This window comes from Spermophilus citellus (assembly GCF_964194105.1).
Source record: "Spermophilus citellus genome assembly, chromosome: 8".
Classification (NCBI taxonomy): Eukaryota; Metazoa; Chordata; class Mammalia; order Rodentia; family Sciuridae; genus Spermophilus; species Spermophilus citellus.
Genome location: NC_138189.1, coordinates 47591982 through 47606994, shown reverse-complemented (window position 1 = coordinate 47606994; position 15013 = coordinate 47591982). Strand labels below are relative to the sequence as shown.

Sequence of the window (15013 nt, the reverse complement as noted above, 5' to 3'; positions counted from 1 at the left end):
CCTGCCCTCCTACCTGTAACCTGCGTCCACCAGTGTTCTACTCACCCTACCCCCGAGCCCAGCCCACCCTGATTCATTTAACACCACCCCCTACCTAGTGCCTACTAGCAGCACACCTCAGTCCCAGGCCATCCGTAAAAGTGACAGCTTTCTCCAGCCAAAATCGCCTAACAAAGCCTGGGCACGCAAGTCTAAACCAAACTGCCATGAAGGGGACACAACAGGCGGGGTGCGGATAGGCAGAGCGGCTCCACAACTCAGGGGCGCGACCTGGGCAAGCGAGGCCACCTTGGATGCTCCAAGACAGGCGTCAAGAGAAGACCGCGCAAGGCTCGCCACCCCGCATTCTCCATCACCTCAGAGCCCAGCCTCTCACCCGGTCCCTGTCCGTCCTCCAGCATGCTCCTGCTTCGAGTGGCAAGAGCTCCAGTCCAGTGGAGAAAAGGCGCCCCCTCGGTTGCTTTCAGCCCCTACCAGGGGAAGGCACTGGTGTGAGAGGAGAGGGAAAATTCCCGGGGTGGAAACCTTTTCTATTCCCTAGCGTGTGCGACAGCGAATGCGCCCGGTCTCCTCTCGAGTTCATCCTGCTCAACCGCCAAATCGCCCAATGGCTGATAAAAACTCGAACCCGTGCCAGACCTGAGCGCCCACCACCAGCCAGGAGGCTCCCTTCCCGCCCCGCATCACGATCGGATGAGTGTGTGAGAGGGCGAGTGTGTGAAGGCGAGTGTGTGAGTGGAAGGGTGAGTGTGCGTGAACCCCGCACCCCCTCAGTTGCCCGCCCGGCGGATGCCGCCGCCTGGGCCAGACCAGGACGACCACTATGATGAAGAGTGAGAAGAATAAATTACCTTCTGCAACCGCGGGTCCCTGAGATCGTCCCATCAGTCGCTCAACAACCTGCAGCGGGGTGCAGTTTCCACAATCCAGCCATAGAGCCCGGGGCAAAAGATGGACTGGCCCCAGCAAAGACACCCCCACCACACGCGGCCAAAAAAAAAAAAAAATGATAAAGCACAGAGAAGGCAGCAGGAGGGTGGAGACCCCAGTCAAGAAAACAACAACAAAAGTCTCTCTTCCCTTTCTTCTGCAACACAGCCGTGGAGAAAGAGAAAGAGGGAAAGCCAAATGCTTGTCGTCCTTTACGTTTCCTCTCTTCACACACCCCAAGGGGGCAAAAGCGGAGCAAAGAGAAAGGAGGGTTCAAATGTCTCTCCCAGTTCACAGTTGCACAACTTCGGAGTCAGGCTCAGTCTCCAGCGGCAGCCCAGGAACCCAAGCGGTAGCTATTAACATGCGGCAGTCATAGCTGGAGCTGCTTCTCTTCTTGCTGCTGCTGCTGCTGCCGCCGCCACCACCGCCGCCGCCGCCGCCGCCGCCGCCGCCGCTTAAGAAAAGACGCTGCTGAGGAGACCAAAAATCTTCCACCATCCCCCCAGCCGATCTTTATATCCAGTTCTCCCACCCCACCCCCCTTCTCTTTCTTTTTCTTCTTCTTCCTCGTCCTCCCCTCTCCGCCTCGGAGCGGGAGTGATGGAATAGGTAGGGGGAGCCGCTAGGGCCAGGGGTGGCTTCTTCGCCAAACCCTCCTCTTCTTCTTCTTCTTCCTCCTCCCCCCAAGGTTCTCTCCCAGCCGAGGGTCCGATCTCGCGCCCGCAACCTGTGCGGAGAACCGGAGCGAGAGCCACGCAAACTCCTTCTCGGGTGCACCGCGGGGACGCGCGGGCAGAGCGTGTGCCCTGCCGCCTAGGGCTGCGTCCCGGGGGCTGGCGAGCCCCGAGCCCGGGAGGTGGCTGATTAGCTCGCCGGTCGGGCCAGGCAGCTGCGGGCATGTGGGAGCTTCATCGCGCGGCCCGGGCTCCACGCCGCCGCCGCCGCCGCCGCTGCTTGGATTCTTTTTCTTCTTCGACTCCCAAAAGCGAGTGAGGCTCTGGCGCTTTCCAGACAAGCACACTCACACACGCGCACACACGAGCGAGCTTCTGCCAAAGCAAACCGTGCAACCCGCGCGCGCGCACACCCGAAGAAAGAGGACAGAGGCGAAAAGAGAAGAAAGAAAGGGGAGGGGGCGAGTCACTGGCGGCGGCAGCGGCAGCAGCTGCGGGAGCCGAGGCAACAAGCAGCCCGGGAAATGCCTACAGCGGCGGCGGCAGTGCAGGCGCCCACCCGGACCAGCCGCAGCATCTGCATCCCCGCTCCTGGGAACTGGAGCCAGAGGGGCTGGGCGGGCAGGCGAAGCGGCGACGTGCGGAAAGCCGGTCGGAGAACGGGTAGCGCCGGAGCCGTGCAGCTAGCGCGCGGCGAAAACAGCCGGGGCCCGAGCGAGGCCAGAATGAGCCACCCGCAGGCGGGCGAGCGAGCGAGCGAGCGGCGAGAGCTCCCAGAACCCCGGAGGGGGGCTCGAGCCGGGGGAAGGGGGTGGCCGACAAAACCCGGATCTGGAGTGCCTGCGGGCTCCACCTAGCAGCTCGGCAGAAGCTTGGAGGTGGGAAGTAGAGGGCTGCTACCAGAGGCTTCTTTTTCAGGGTTTGTCAGACAAAGAGTACCTCTCTCAGGGCTGGGAGGCTCTCTCTCTCTCTCTCTCTCTCTCTCTCTCTCTCTCTCTCTCTCTCTCTCTCTCTCTGCCTCCCTCTCTCTCCCTCTCTTTCTCTCCCTCCTTCTTTCCCTCTCCCTCCTTCTCTCTCCCCAGCTCTTTCTCTTCCTCTCCCCCCCTACCTCCCTTTCTTTCCTCTCTCCCTCCTTTACTCTTCTCACTCCTTTGTAGGTGAATTAGATATCAGGTAGAGTCCTACCAGTGTCTTTTTTCCAGTGCAGATTATTCTGTATTTTCATTATGCGGGTACCGAGTCCTAAAGCATTTCCTGCCTTTGGTCCATTTTATGTTCCTTCAACTTAGCTCATGCATGCAAGTTCATTGCAGAGTTTAGAGTATATTTGTCTGATAAGTGGGGGTGAGGATTTGATGATTTTATTTCAGAACATCTATATAAATTAACTGGTGGATGTAGAAAAGTGCAGATTTCAAAGCCATGCCTTCTGATAGAGGGAAAGTTTGCTCAAGTTACCTAAGTGACCTTGGTTGATTACTGATCCTCTTGGTGAGGTCTTCGTAAATGAAAGGGTTAAGTATATCATTTCTAAATGTCTTTTTTCTGCTCTAAATGTTTTTAATTTCAAATGGCTAAATGTTATTTTTCTGTATCTATATACTCGAGTTGTACAGATATATTATATGTGTCCTATAAGCATATTAACAGCCATGGTCAGATTCTCCAAATTGTATTTGTTGTATACAGTCAGAAAGATCTAATGCCCTCTGGGAGTTCTTAAGGAGGTAGCATCAACCCCAGAATATCTGAAGAACCTAAAACCTCATCATAATTAATAGACCATACCCAACATGAGTAACTATCAAAATCTCAATCATTCTACAAAGCTCAAACAACTCAGGTGCCAAGTTCTTCAAGAAACTTTTAATCATTAACTCTAATTTTTTAAAAATCAGCCCTTCCAGTATACTGCCTTTTAGAGTTCAAATCATAAATGTCCCCCAAAGTGCTGTGTGCTAAAGATTTGGTTCCCAGACAGTGACAGTATCAGGAGGTGGTGGAAAATTTAAAAGGTTGTGCCCAATGCAAGGCTGTTAGGTCACTGAGCAAGATACTCTTGAAGGGGATATTGGGAATCTGGCCCCTTTCTCTCTCTCTTTGCTTCCTGGCCATCATGAGATAAGCAGCTTTGTCCCATCCACACCATGATGAACCACCAACCAACCATAGACTGAAAACCTGAAATTTTGAGACAAATTGAGCCTGCCTTCCTTTTTAGTTGACTTTTTCAGATATTTTGTCATATTGTGTAAATCTAAATAACTCTCATAGCACCTTCATAGTATCACTACAATACCACCTATTTCATTCTGCTTTTTCTTGTCCTTTTAAATTATTTATTTAGGTACTGGGGATTGAACTCAGGTTACTTTTACCACTAAGTTACATCCTCAGTCCTTTTATTTATTTTTATTTTGAGACAGGGTCTTCCTAAATTGCTGAGACTGGCCTCAAACCCACAATCCTCCTGCCTTAGCCTCCAGAATTGGTGGGATTACAGGTGTGAGTCACTACCCTTGGTGTCTCTCTTATTCTTTTAAATAATTGGTTGCTTGTCCATATGTCTTCTGAGATTATCAGAAAATTTGAATGCAAATTCCAAGTTTTAATTTTCTTGCAAAAGGAAAGATTACTGCATCCATAGTACTTTGAACATGTAATTCGTTTTTAAAAAAATGGCAAGTGGGAAAGAGATTCAATGATATTGCTGAATTCTGACCAACTAGATGTTCAAAGGCTCAAGTTTAGCTTCTTGAATTTGCCTAATAACAGGACATCCATGAATTCCCATGGGTACTTAAGGAAAATATAAACTGACATCTGGACTCACTTGTAACTTAAGCAAATAGTTTTAGAGAGAATAGACTCTGGCAAATTGTGACAAGAGGCTCTTATTTGTAAAAGAGGCAAAATGGAAATTACTCAATCCATCTCCCAAATGTTTATACTCATACTTATAAAAGTAATAAAATATTTTTTTAAATGTATGGAATGAAAAGTGCTCTATATAAAGTAAATATTGTTATTGGTAGCTTCAGAAATACAAATTACTATTGGCTATAGATCAGTTTTTAGACTCAGCCTTCCCACAGTTTGAGTTGTCTAGAAGGTTGTGGAAGAATGATATTTAAAAACAGAGGTAATATATTTATCAAATATGGAACATATTAACTGAAAATTAGAGGTAGTCAGTTATATGAATAATTGAAAATGTTCACCAAAGAGGACTTGTTCACAAAAAAGGAAAATTACGAAAACCATAATAATGAAGAAAAAAAGCAAAGATAGGGGGAAGAAGTAAGTAAAAACTGACCATTAAATAAAATCAATGACAGGAAGAGAATAGGTTGCTTATACCATTTAATCAGATGTCAAGGTAGCAATTTTTCACAGCAGCTACCTATGTTTAAAGCTTGAACTTCATGCTTCCAAAGCATGCTTAATCTGATGGGCATAGTCCTCTATATTTGATTTAGGATATAAAGCATCCCACTCTATTGCCAGGAAATCCATGACTCTTGCCAATAGTTTTCTAAGGTGAAACTTCCACAAAAATAAAATAAATCCTGTGCCCTTTTTGCTACACATTTATATTTAACACCTTCTTTTAAGAGGCAAGACAGAAGCACAGATGATGTTTAAACTTAGATACTATTATTCAAAATAGTTCTGTATATACTAAAGTAGATTAGGAAAAAAGATTTTACTGTTGACTTCAGTGTAATAAAAATGGAAAAAAATAGTATTTTACCAAATGGAAAAGAACCCCAAATGAAAAAAATCTGAATATCTAATCAAACAGGGTAAGTGAAATTAAAATATTTTCATAACTTAAAATTACCTGACCAAAGGACCTTTTTCAAATCAGTAAGGAATATACTAAGATGCCAACAGCATGAAAGTTTGGAAGAGAACATGAACACTTTTTACATAGAATAGGTATAAATAGCCAGTAAGAAACCATGTTCTGCTTATAGAAACTCAATACACAAAAATATAATTTTATAATTAAATAACCCATCATATTTCACATTTTTTCTTATGAAAATAGCTTAAATAGCAATGGTGCCATACTACTAAACTCTAACAGAAGTATGGAGACAGGCATATTCCTACCTTAATGATGTGTGCTGACAAAATTAATCTGGAAGGTAAATACATAATATGTATCAACTGCCTCTTAGGCTATCTGTACCATTAATCTGGTGTTTTTACTTACAGATTTCTCTTCTACAGAAATAAGCAAAGTTATGAGTAAAGATTTTATATAATGTTGTGCATCTCAGTCATAATTGTTACATAAAGAAGACTATGTAATGTATATATATTCACAGTAATTTGTCTCCCTACCCCTCCCTGTATTGAATAAAAGCCCTCTGATTGAATCAGTAATTATTCAGTCAGTGAAAGTAGGTGAAAGTAAAAAAAAATCAATGATACAAACATTTTATTAAGTATTATTTGTTTTGGATGCAAGCAACAGAAACAAAAACACAGTGAACTAAAGAAGACAGAGATTCATTTCTTTTTCAAGTGGAAATCTGGCAATAATTGATCCTAGCGAGTCCACCCCCATGCTTACCAGAAGCAACCTAGACCAAAATAGACATCTTCTGTCTTATTGCCCAGCCACGTATGGCCTCTTTCCCCAATTTCATCTCTTCCAATCATGTCTACAAATTGCAGGAACAAAGAAAAAAAGGAAGGAGGAGGAAGAGAAGAACATACTTAGACCCAGATACATTTTCCTACAGTTGTACACATCCTTTAGTCTTTCATTCCATTCTTCACCAGGAAATGTAGACTATCCAAAACCATTATGGTTTAAATATTAGGTGCTCCCCCAAAATTCATATGTAAAAAAGCAATGTAAGAAGGTTTAGAGAGGAAATGATTATGTTGCAATAGCCTTAACCTAATCAATGAATTAATCACCTGATAGAGTTTAACTGAATGGTCACCGAGGAAAGTAGGGTGTGGCAGGAGGTAATGGGCATTGAGGGCATGTCTTTTGGGTACATATTTTGTATCTGGCAAATGGAGTCTCTCTCTCTCTCTCTCTGCTTCCTGAGCCCTATCTTGCGTGACTTCCCTTTGCCACACTCTTCTGCAATGATGTCCTGCTTTACCTCTAGCCCTGAAAATTGGAGTCTGCTGTCTGTGCACTGAGAACTCTGAAATCAGAATCCCCAAATAAATAAACTTTTCCTCCTCTAAAACTGATCTTGTCAGATCTTATGGTCATAGCAGCAAAAAGGCCAAATAAAATATGAGCAGTCATGAGTCCAACTGAAAGTCAGAATTCTTTCACCATTTAGCTCTTCCTCACCCTATGATTTATCATAGTATACCACCCCCCAGTGGGGCTTTACATATATTAATCTTATAGTAGCCAAATGAATGCCCCTTCTGGTTCTAGAGATGGCCACCTTCACATAAAATGAATGACCTTCTGCTTCAACTAAATGTGCAATTTTACAAGATTTCAAATTAGTGAGCTTTGCCATCAGGGACAATACTCTAATACCCAATCAAATATCAACAGACAGTTATAGTCTTAAATGCTACTAGGCCTAAATACACTGACAAATCAAGGTAATCAGAGTTAAATCACATCTGCAAAGCAGACAGCAAAGCATAGCACTCAGACTGTTAGTATGCCATGGCATGATTAGAATTCTAAAGGGTTTGGGGTTCACAAGAATGATGACTCAAATGCAAATTACACATGCTATCATCAGAAAATAGTTGACTGCCCTATGGGATAGCTTGATCCCAAAATGTACGCAGTAACCCTCTCTGTACTCTGGGATATTTTTTAAAGGACCATTTTAAAAGACTGTAAAATTTTACCCCAATTATATTGCCCTACTAATTTGGTATCTTCAAATCCTCTCCTTACTTTGAGTAATTCACCAAAAAGAGAACCTGTGTATCCTACATTCTTAATACCTGGAAACCTATCTATAAGTCTAGGTCTATATATTTTTAGAACATGTTCTCCTAATTAAATGCAAACTTTTACCACATGCTCTTTTTTCTTCCCAATGGAAAAGTCTCCTTAAACTCTTTATCATAATTTCTCAAATGTTTGCATACATTCATGCCCCTTCTGGTTCTGGAAGGCTATAAAAGCAAAGAACTTAGTTTTTTGTTTTTTGTCTTTTTGTTTTTCATCCTATGACTTTTCCAGCTACCTTGTTTTAGATCTCACAATTAAATTACCTTTCATAACGCCAAATTAGGTTCAACCCAGAATGCTTACAGCCACTTACTGTAAATGTTGGTGATAGAATACTGCCCTTGTATAGAAACAGTCAGAACTCATTTAAACATAGTAGTATTACAAGCATCATCATATGGTCTAAATACTAAATCTAGAAATATAAAAATATTTCTTCAACATTCTTTTCTTCAGGTTCCCCTCTTATAAGGGCAAATATACTCTACTAAGGAGTATATAATCAACCAGTGATAGTCCTAATAACTATCATGGCCTAGAAAGGAAGGCAGTAGAATTTTTGTTCCTGCACAAAACACTGCCATTTTTCTGGCTTCTGATTTTCCATCTAACTTCTTAAGGACTCTTACAGCTACAATACCATAATTATTCCTCCTTTCCTGAGAATTGTTCCCACACTTGGCTTAGGGGGTTGTTTGTATGAAGTCGCCTTGGGCATAGTATTTGGCCTCTCCTTTGGCCATAGATGACTGGTCCACACATGAACAACTAACTCAAGCATGACTAATAAGACTCTGTCCCCAGAAATTTTTCAGCTATACTATGCAAAAAGCCTGAATGTATCATTGATGGTGGAGAAGGTTCAGGAGCTATTTGAAATGGACTGAATATTTGTGTCCCCTCAAAAAACCTGTGTTCTAATTCTAACCCCCAAAGTGATGATATTTGGAGATAGGGCCTTTGAGAGGTTATTAGATATGAGTGGAATTAATGCTGTTATGGAAGGGACTCCAGAAATCTCTCTTGTTCCCTTTCCACCATGATGGTTTATAAGAAGCTAATAGTTTGCAGCACACAAATGAGACCTCTTTAGAACTTGGCCATCCTGGCACTCTGATCTCAGACTTCTAGTATGCACAATTGTGTTCAATAAATTTTTGTAATTGATAAGCCACCCGGGATATGGTACTTTGTTAAAGCAGCCCAGACTGACTAAGACACTATTAATAGCCTTGTTGTCTGCTACATGAGGGTATCTAAACATGACTCGGTGCAATATTTTTTGATGGATATAATAGCATAACATAAATACTACTAGCCTTCACTAGAAATTCCTACTTCTTTTGCATCTATATTTAAATTCCAAATCAGATATACACAAGGGGAAAATTCTGTATGAATGTGTAATTATATTGCGAGCATGCAATCTGTGATATGGTGATATCTAGGAAATTAGGCTCCCCTTCAGGCTGCATACTGAAATTCCTTAAAATCTGAGCTCATGGAAAGCATATTGCCTTAATCCTCTGAGAATGTTGGTCACATCATTTTTGCAGTGCCACCAGTTGGATGATTATTCATTTCTTGCATCTTCTTCAATCATATGCCCCACCTCTTTTCTTATAATAACTAAACTAAGACTGGTAAGATAATAATAATAATAATGATTATTCCCTCTTGGAAACACAGTGCTTAAGCCTATAATAATCAGTAAATGTTTGGAGTATGAAATAATTCAAGACAAATGTTATATAATATGTTTAATATTATATCATGTTTAATATATTAATAAGATATCTATTAAACTATGATTAATATTAATGTATCATTCTATAAGGACTATAGGTTAACAGAATTTATACATTGAAATGAGAGCTATTGAATCCAAATCAGTCACCTTGACTAAGGAAAGCTGCCATTTCTCTAAACAAGTTGAACCTTTGAAATCATTTTAGTGTATGGGGGCATGCATTAGAATAGCCTTAAGGTATTAGCAAATCTCATGCTTTTAAAGTGAATTTGATATTGTGCAGTTGAAAATGGTTTGGAATCCACTGGAAAAAGACACTAGTGTTAAAGAATGGAATAGAATTTGTAATAACTTAATTAGTTATTAAGCTAAAGGTTAATGTTTTGTGTTCATAATAAATAAAGCATGACTAATTTCTCACCCTGTAGTTTGATTTTTGGACCATAGCTCTCTAAAGCAAGGAGCCTTATCTTCTAGTGCTAGGCCTTTTCTCATACGTTGCTATGGTTGATCCTCCCAAGAAACTTCCAACATAGGTTATTACTCCTACCTTGTTAATAACAATAAAGAGAGGTACCATTCGGACATGTTTGCCTTTCTAACCTCTGCCTACATTGCAGGATATCCCAAAAGTAATTTTTTATAATGAAAAACTTCCTTTCTGTCTATACCTTATTAGATGAGGAAAGGAAAGAGGTAGACTTTTGAATAAGCAGGCTGAACAAGTCTTCTCAGGAGAATTGTGATTGAAGTTCAAAGGGTCATTATTTAGTTCTCTGAAAGGCCGGGTGAGCTACCAACCTACAGTGTGGTCTTATTTTCCCTGCCATATTGACTCACAAATCAGAGGAGATTTACTTTGTTTTTTAAAATTTGTATTTGTTGTTTTTAGATATACATGGAAGTAGGGTGTATTTTGAAATACTATACATACATGGAATATAACTTGCCGCAGTCTGGCTGGGCACAATTCAGGAGCCACTTGTCAAAAGAAACAAACTTTATTTTTAGAACACACACACCACACCACACAGCTCCTCAGGAAAAACCCTCAGAGCCCAACTGCCACCACCAGCTTCCCACAAGCCTCTGCACCTCCCCCACTCCTCCTGCTCTTGAGGCCGATTGGCTGGGTTGCATGGGCGGAGCCAAAAAAAGTCCCCCAGTGAGCAGTTCCATGGTCTGAAAGGGCGGGGAAACAGCCCAGTGAGCATCACTGCAGAGGAGCCAATCAGTTGGCAGCTAGAAGTTTGCTGGGGCCACTGTGAGCCAATCATCAGCTGGCAGCTGGAAGTTTGCTGGCAGCTGGAAGTTTGCTGGGGCCCCTTCGGCTGTGGCTCTCAACAATAACTTTCTGTTCTTGTGGTTGTTCATGATGTGGAGATACACTGTCTTCATATATGAACGTAGGAAAGTTGTATCTAATTCATTCTATTGTCTTTTCTATTAACATCCCCATCCCTTCCCTTAATTTCTCTTTGCTAATCCAATGAACTACTCCCCAACACACATATTGTGTATTAGCATGTGCATATCACAGAGAACATTTAGCACTTGGTTTATTGAGAATGGCTTATTTCACTTAGCATAAGTCTCCAGCTCCATTCATTTACCAGCAAATGCTATCATTTCATTCTTCTTTATGACTGAGTAATAGTCTATTGTGTGTACATATCACATTTTCTTTATCCATTTATCTGCTAAGGGGCAACTAGGTTGGTTCCATATCTTGGCTATTGTAAATTGAGCTACTATAAATATGACATGGCTACATCACTCACTATAGTATGCTAATTTTGAGTCCTTTGGGTATAAATTGAGGAGTGGGATAATTAGGTCAAATGGTGGTTCTATTCCAAGTTTTCTGATGAATTTCCATACTGCTTTCCAGAGTGGTTGCACGATTTGCACACCCACCAGTAACATATGAGTGAATTTTTTCCCTACATCCTCATCAACATTAATTTTTACTTATATTTTTGATAATTGTCATTCTGACTGAAGTGAGATGAAATCTCAGTGTAGTTTTAATTTGTATTTCTCTAATTGCTGGAGATGTTGAACTTTTTAAATATATTTGTTGACCTTTCATATTTCTTCTTCTGTTGAAGTGCCTGTTCAGTTCCTTTGCCCATTTATACATTGGATCATTATTCATTTATTTGGTGCTAAGTTTTTTGAGTTCTTTGTATATCCTGGAAATCAATGCTCTATCTGAGGTGCACCTGAGGTGGCAAAGATTTTCTCCCATTCTGTAGGCTCTCTCTTCACATTATTATTTTTTATTATTTTTTAAATTGTACATTGCCGCAGTCTGGCTGGGCAAAATAACCGGGGGGGGGGGGGGGGTGGTGACAAGCAACTTGTGAAGGTTGAAACAGCGGGAGCCGCTTTATTGTAGGACATCAGACAGAGGTATATATACATAACTGAATACACAGCTTGACTCAATTTAGCATCATCCAGTTACAGCAATCAGTCATTAAGGAATCTCCATCATCTTAATGGCTCGCTGGCTTACTTCACAAACCACTCCCTCTGGCAACGTGCCAGGTGCCATCTTGACTTGTCTGTGGCCCTCAACAGTAGATCAATACAATATCTGTATTCAGCTGAGGATCAAGGTGAGGATCAAACCCGGTGCCTCACATGTGCGAGGCAAGTGCTGTACCACTGAGCTACAGCCTCAGACCTCCCTTCACATTCTTGATTGTTTCCTTTGCTCTGAAGCTTTTTTGATAACATTCTAGTTACTGATTCTTGATTTTACTTCTTTCGATTTAGGAGTATTGTTGAGGATTTGCTTCCTAAGCCAATATGATGGAGAGTTGGGCCTACTTTTTTTTTTCCTACTGGGTTTAGGGTCTCTGGTGTAATGCCTAGGTCTTTGATCCACCTTGAGTTGATTTTTGTGAAGGGTGAGAATAGGGGTTTTATTTCATTTTACCAGGAATGAATTTTTAATTTTCCCAGCACCAGTTGTTAAAGAGGCAATATTTTCTCCAATGTGTGTTTATGGTGTTTTTGTCTAGTAGGAGATAACTGTATTTATGTGAGTTTATTTTTGCATCTTCTATTCTGTATCATTGGTCTTCCTATCTGTTTTGGTGCCAGTACCAAGCTGCTTTTGTTACTTTAGCTCTGTAGTAGAATTTAAGGTTTATTTAGGAATCAAAAATAACAAAAGAGGTTAAAGACCTCTACAATGAAAACTACAGAACACTAAAGAAAGAAATTGAAGAACACATTAGAAGATGGAGAGATCTTCCATGTTCTTGAATAGGCAGAATTAAAATTGTCAAAATGGCCATCCTACCTAAAGTACTACATAGAGTTAATGCAATTTCTATTAAAATTCCAATGATGTTCTTTATAGAAATATAAAAAAGCAGTCATGAATTCATTTGGAAAAATAAGAGGTCTGGAATAGTCAAAGCAATCCTTAGCAAGAAAAGCGAAGCAGGAGGCATCACGATACCAGACCTTAAATTACACTACAGAGATACAGTAACAAAAACAGCATGATATTGGGGATTTGCTTTTGATTGGAGATGTGGACAATTACATTATCAGTTGTATCTGCTTTTAGTCACCCAGCAGAAGTGAAGACAATATCAATCCTCAGAAGGAAGCATGAAACATGCACTGAAAGGAGTCTAGATGATATGCAGGGAGAGATTGAATGACTCTTGGAACATATCACTCTCTTTCCTGAGGCCCAGGTACATGGCTATACTTGGTTTCAAGGAAACACACCTAGTAAAAGCACATTTTCCTTTTGATGAAACAAGTACAAATTTGCAGTAGTCATTAGTGAGCTTTGTCTAGTCATCTTTCTCCACTTCTAAAAAGTAGCATGTCTCTTTCTTTGGATGTCCTCTTTCTCTTTACTCAATGTATTCATAACATCTGTGATGATACCCACCCAGAAAAGGAAGGCAAAAGATTCAGTCCACTTAAAATACTGTAAACTAGTTCCATCTCAGTGGTTCGTTTAGAGGCATTCCTTGACTTAAGCCAGGCTATTTGGAATCGTTCCTGGGATTTTTTTTTCTTTTAATGTATCATCGCTGTATCAGAGAAATGTTCTCTCCTTCTCTGACATGTTTTAAATTAGAATTCTATAAACATTAAGCATTTATTTATTCATTTTATTCCATGCCATCTCTTGAAAATTTAACAATTAACAAAATAGAAAAATAATATTTGTCACACTGGATAGTCAAAAAATTAAACATGCGTGCCAACACCTTTGTATATTTTACTTTTAGTCATTAAATATTAGGTTTAATTAGATTTATCATTTATACTTACATGAAGTGCCATAAAATAAAATTCTATATCTCCACTGTACACACTAGGGAATATGCATTTTTCCTGATTTTATAATGTCTACAATAATCATGAATCAGGATTTTAAACTGAAAAAAAAAGTGGTAATATGTAGAGATCTTTATTTTTATTTATATTCAGAGATCCAGATAGATGGAGATTCCTTCAACTTAAACATGGCTATCAAGGCTGCCCTGGAAATCCCATAGGGAACAAGGGAGGGATCATATTCTTAGCATTTTATTTATGGACCTATGTGATCCTTATCATCTCTGCTTAGATTCCTTTCCAAGAACTTAGTCATGTGACTCTACCTAACTGTGAAAGAGGCTGGCAAATGTCCTCTGCCTTTGAGTCCAGGAAGAAATTGATGTGAGTTTGACAGATATCCAGTTCTTGCCACACATTGTCCTGGTAATTAAAAAGTAAAGAAGGGTAGAATAATACATAGGAATGTGCATCTTAACCACTACCAGAATATTGAAGTAATACTTAGGCCAAATGACATGGAACAAAGAGTTTAGGAGAGAGATTCAAAAGACCATATTTTCAGTCTCTTTCCTACCAAAAGTATGTTTTAGTGGTTAAGGCACTTCATATTTCTAAACTTTATATTATTTACCTGTATAATTATTGTATTAACATATTTGCTCTTACCTATATCACAAGGTTATTGTGGCTACTAAAACAAGAATTTTTTTTTTGTTTTTTCTTTTTATTAATACTCATCGCCATCATAATGGCTACTTCTATGTGTTGGTGATTCCATACTAATTTCTAAAGAAACCAGGTAAGGAGTCAAAGTGCAATCTTGAACATATTTATGATGCTTTCAATGTCAAGATTTTGAAGAAATCACACAGTAGCCCAGGGTCTGTGTTTCTGGGCCCCAAGTCAGCCCGGACAAGCCCTCAGGGCAGGATCTGTGCAATGAGATCCCTGCTACCTGGGAAACTGGAAACTGAAGATGAAAATAAGGACCCCTTCCACCCCATCATGAGAATTCGATAAATTAATCTGCCTGGTGCACTGAGGACAGAGCCCAGTCCATGTTAAGTACAAAGTATTTGACTGACCTTGCCACAGCTTCTGGGAGGACTTCAGTAGCAACAACGATCCCTTTGACACACACACAACTGAGTTTCTTGCTAGTTATTATGAGTTTTCAACCCGTTCGGCAGCATCTGTGTCTTACTCTATAACCACCTCAGCAGTCAGGTACTGCAGTCACCTCCTACCATAAAAAATGTTTGAGAAAAATAAAGATCTCCACATATCACCACTTTTTTTTTTCTAGGCATCAAACAAGAATATTGTAAACTTAGAATTTATACAAATGGAAGATCCTTCCTAGGACAC

At 40.7% G+C, this 15013-nt stretch overlaps 1 protein-coding gene across 1 annotated transcript in view; it reads right to left on the bottom strand.

Annotated features, from left to right (window-relative positions):
* Positions 1 to 1581, bottom strand: part of ADGRL3 (adhesion G protein-coupled receptor L3) — a 788620-nt gene extending 787039 nt beyond the window's left edge. Inside the window, exon 1 of the mRNA XM_081302961.1 lies at positions 852 to 1581. The gene's annotated coding sequence lies outside the window, so the exon portion shown is untranslated. The remainder of the gene's footprint in view (positions 1 to 851) is intronic.
* Positions 1582 to 15013: the final 13432 nt, after the last annotated feature.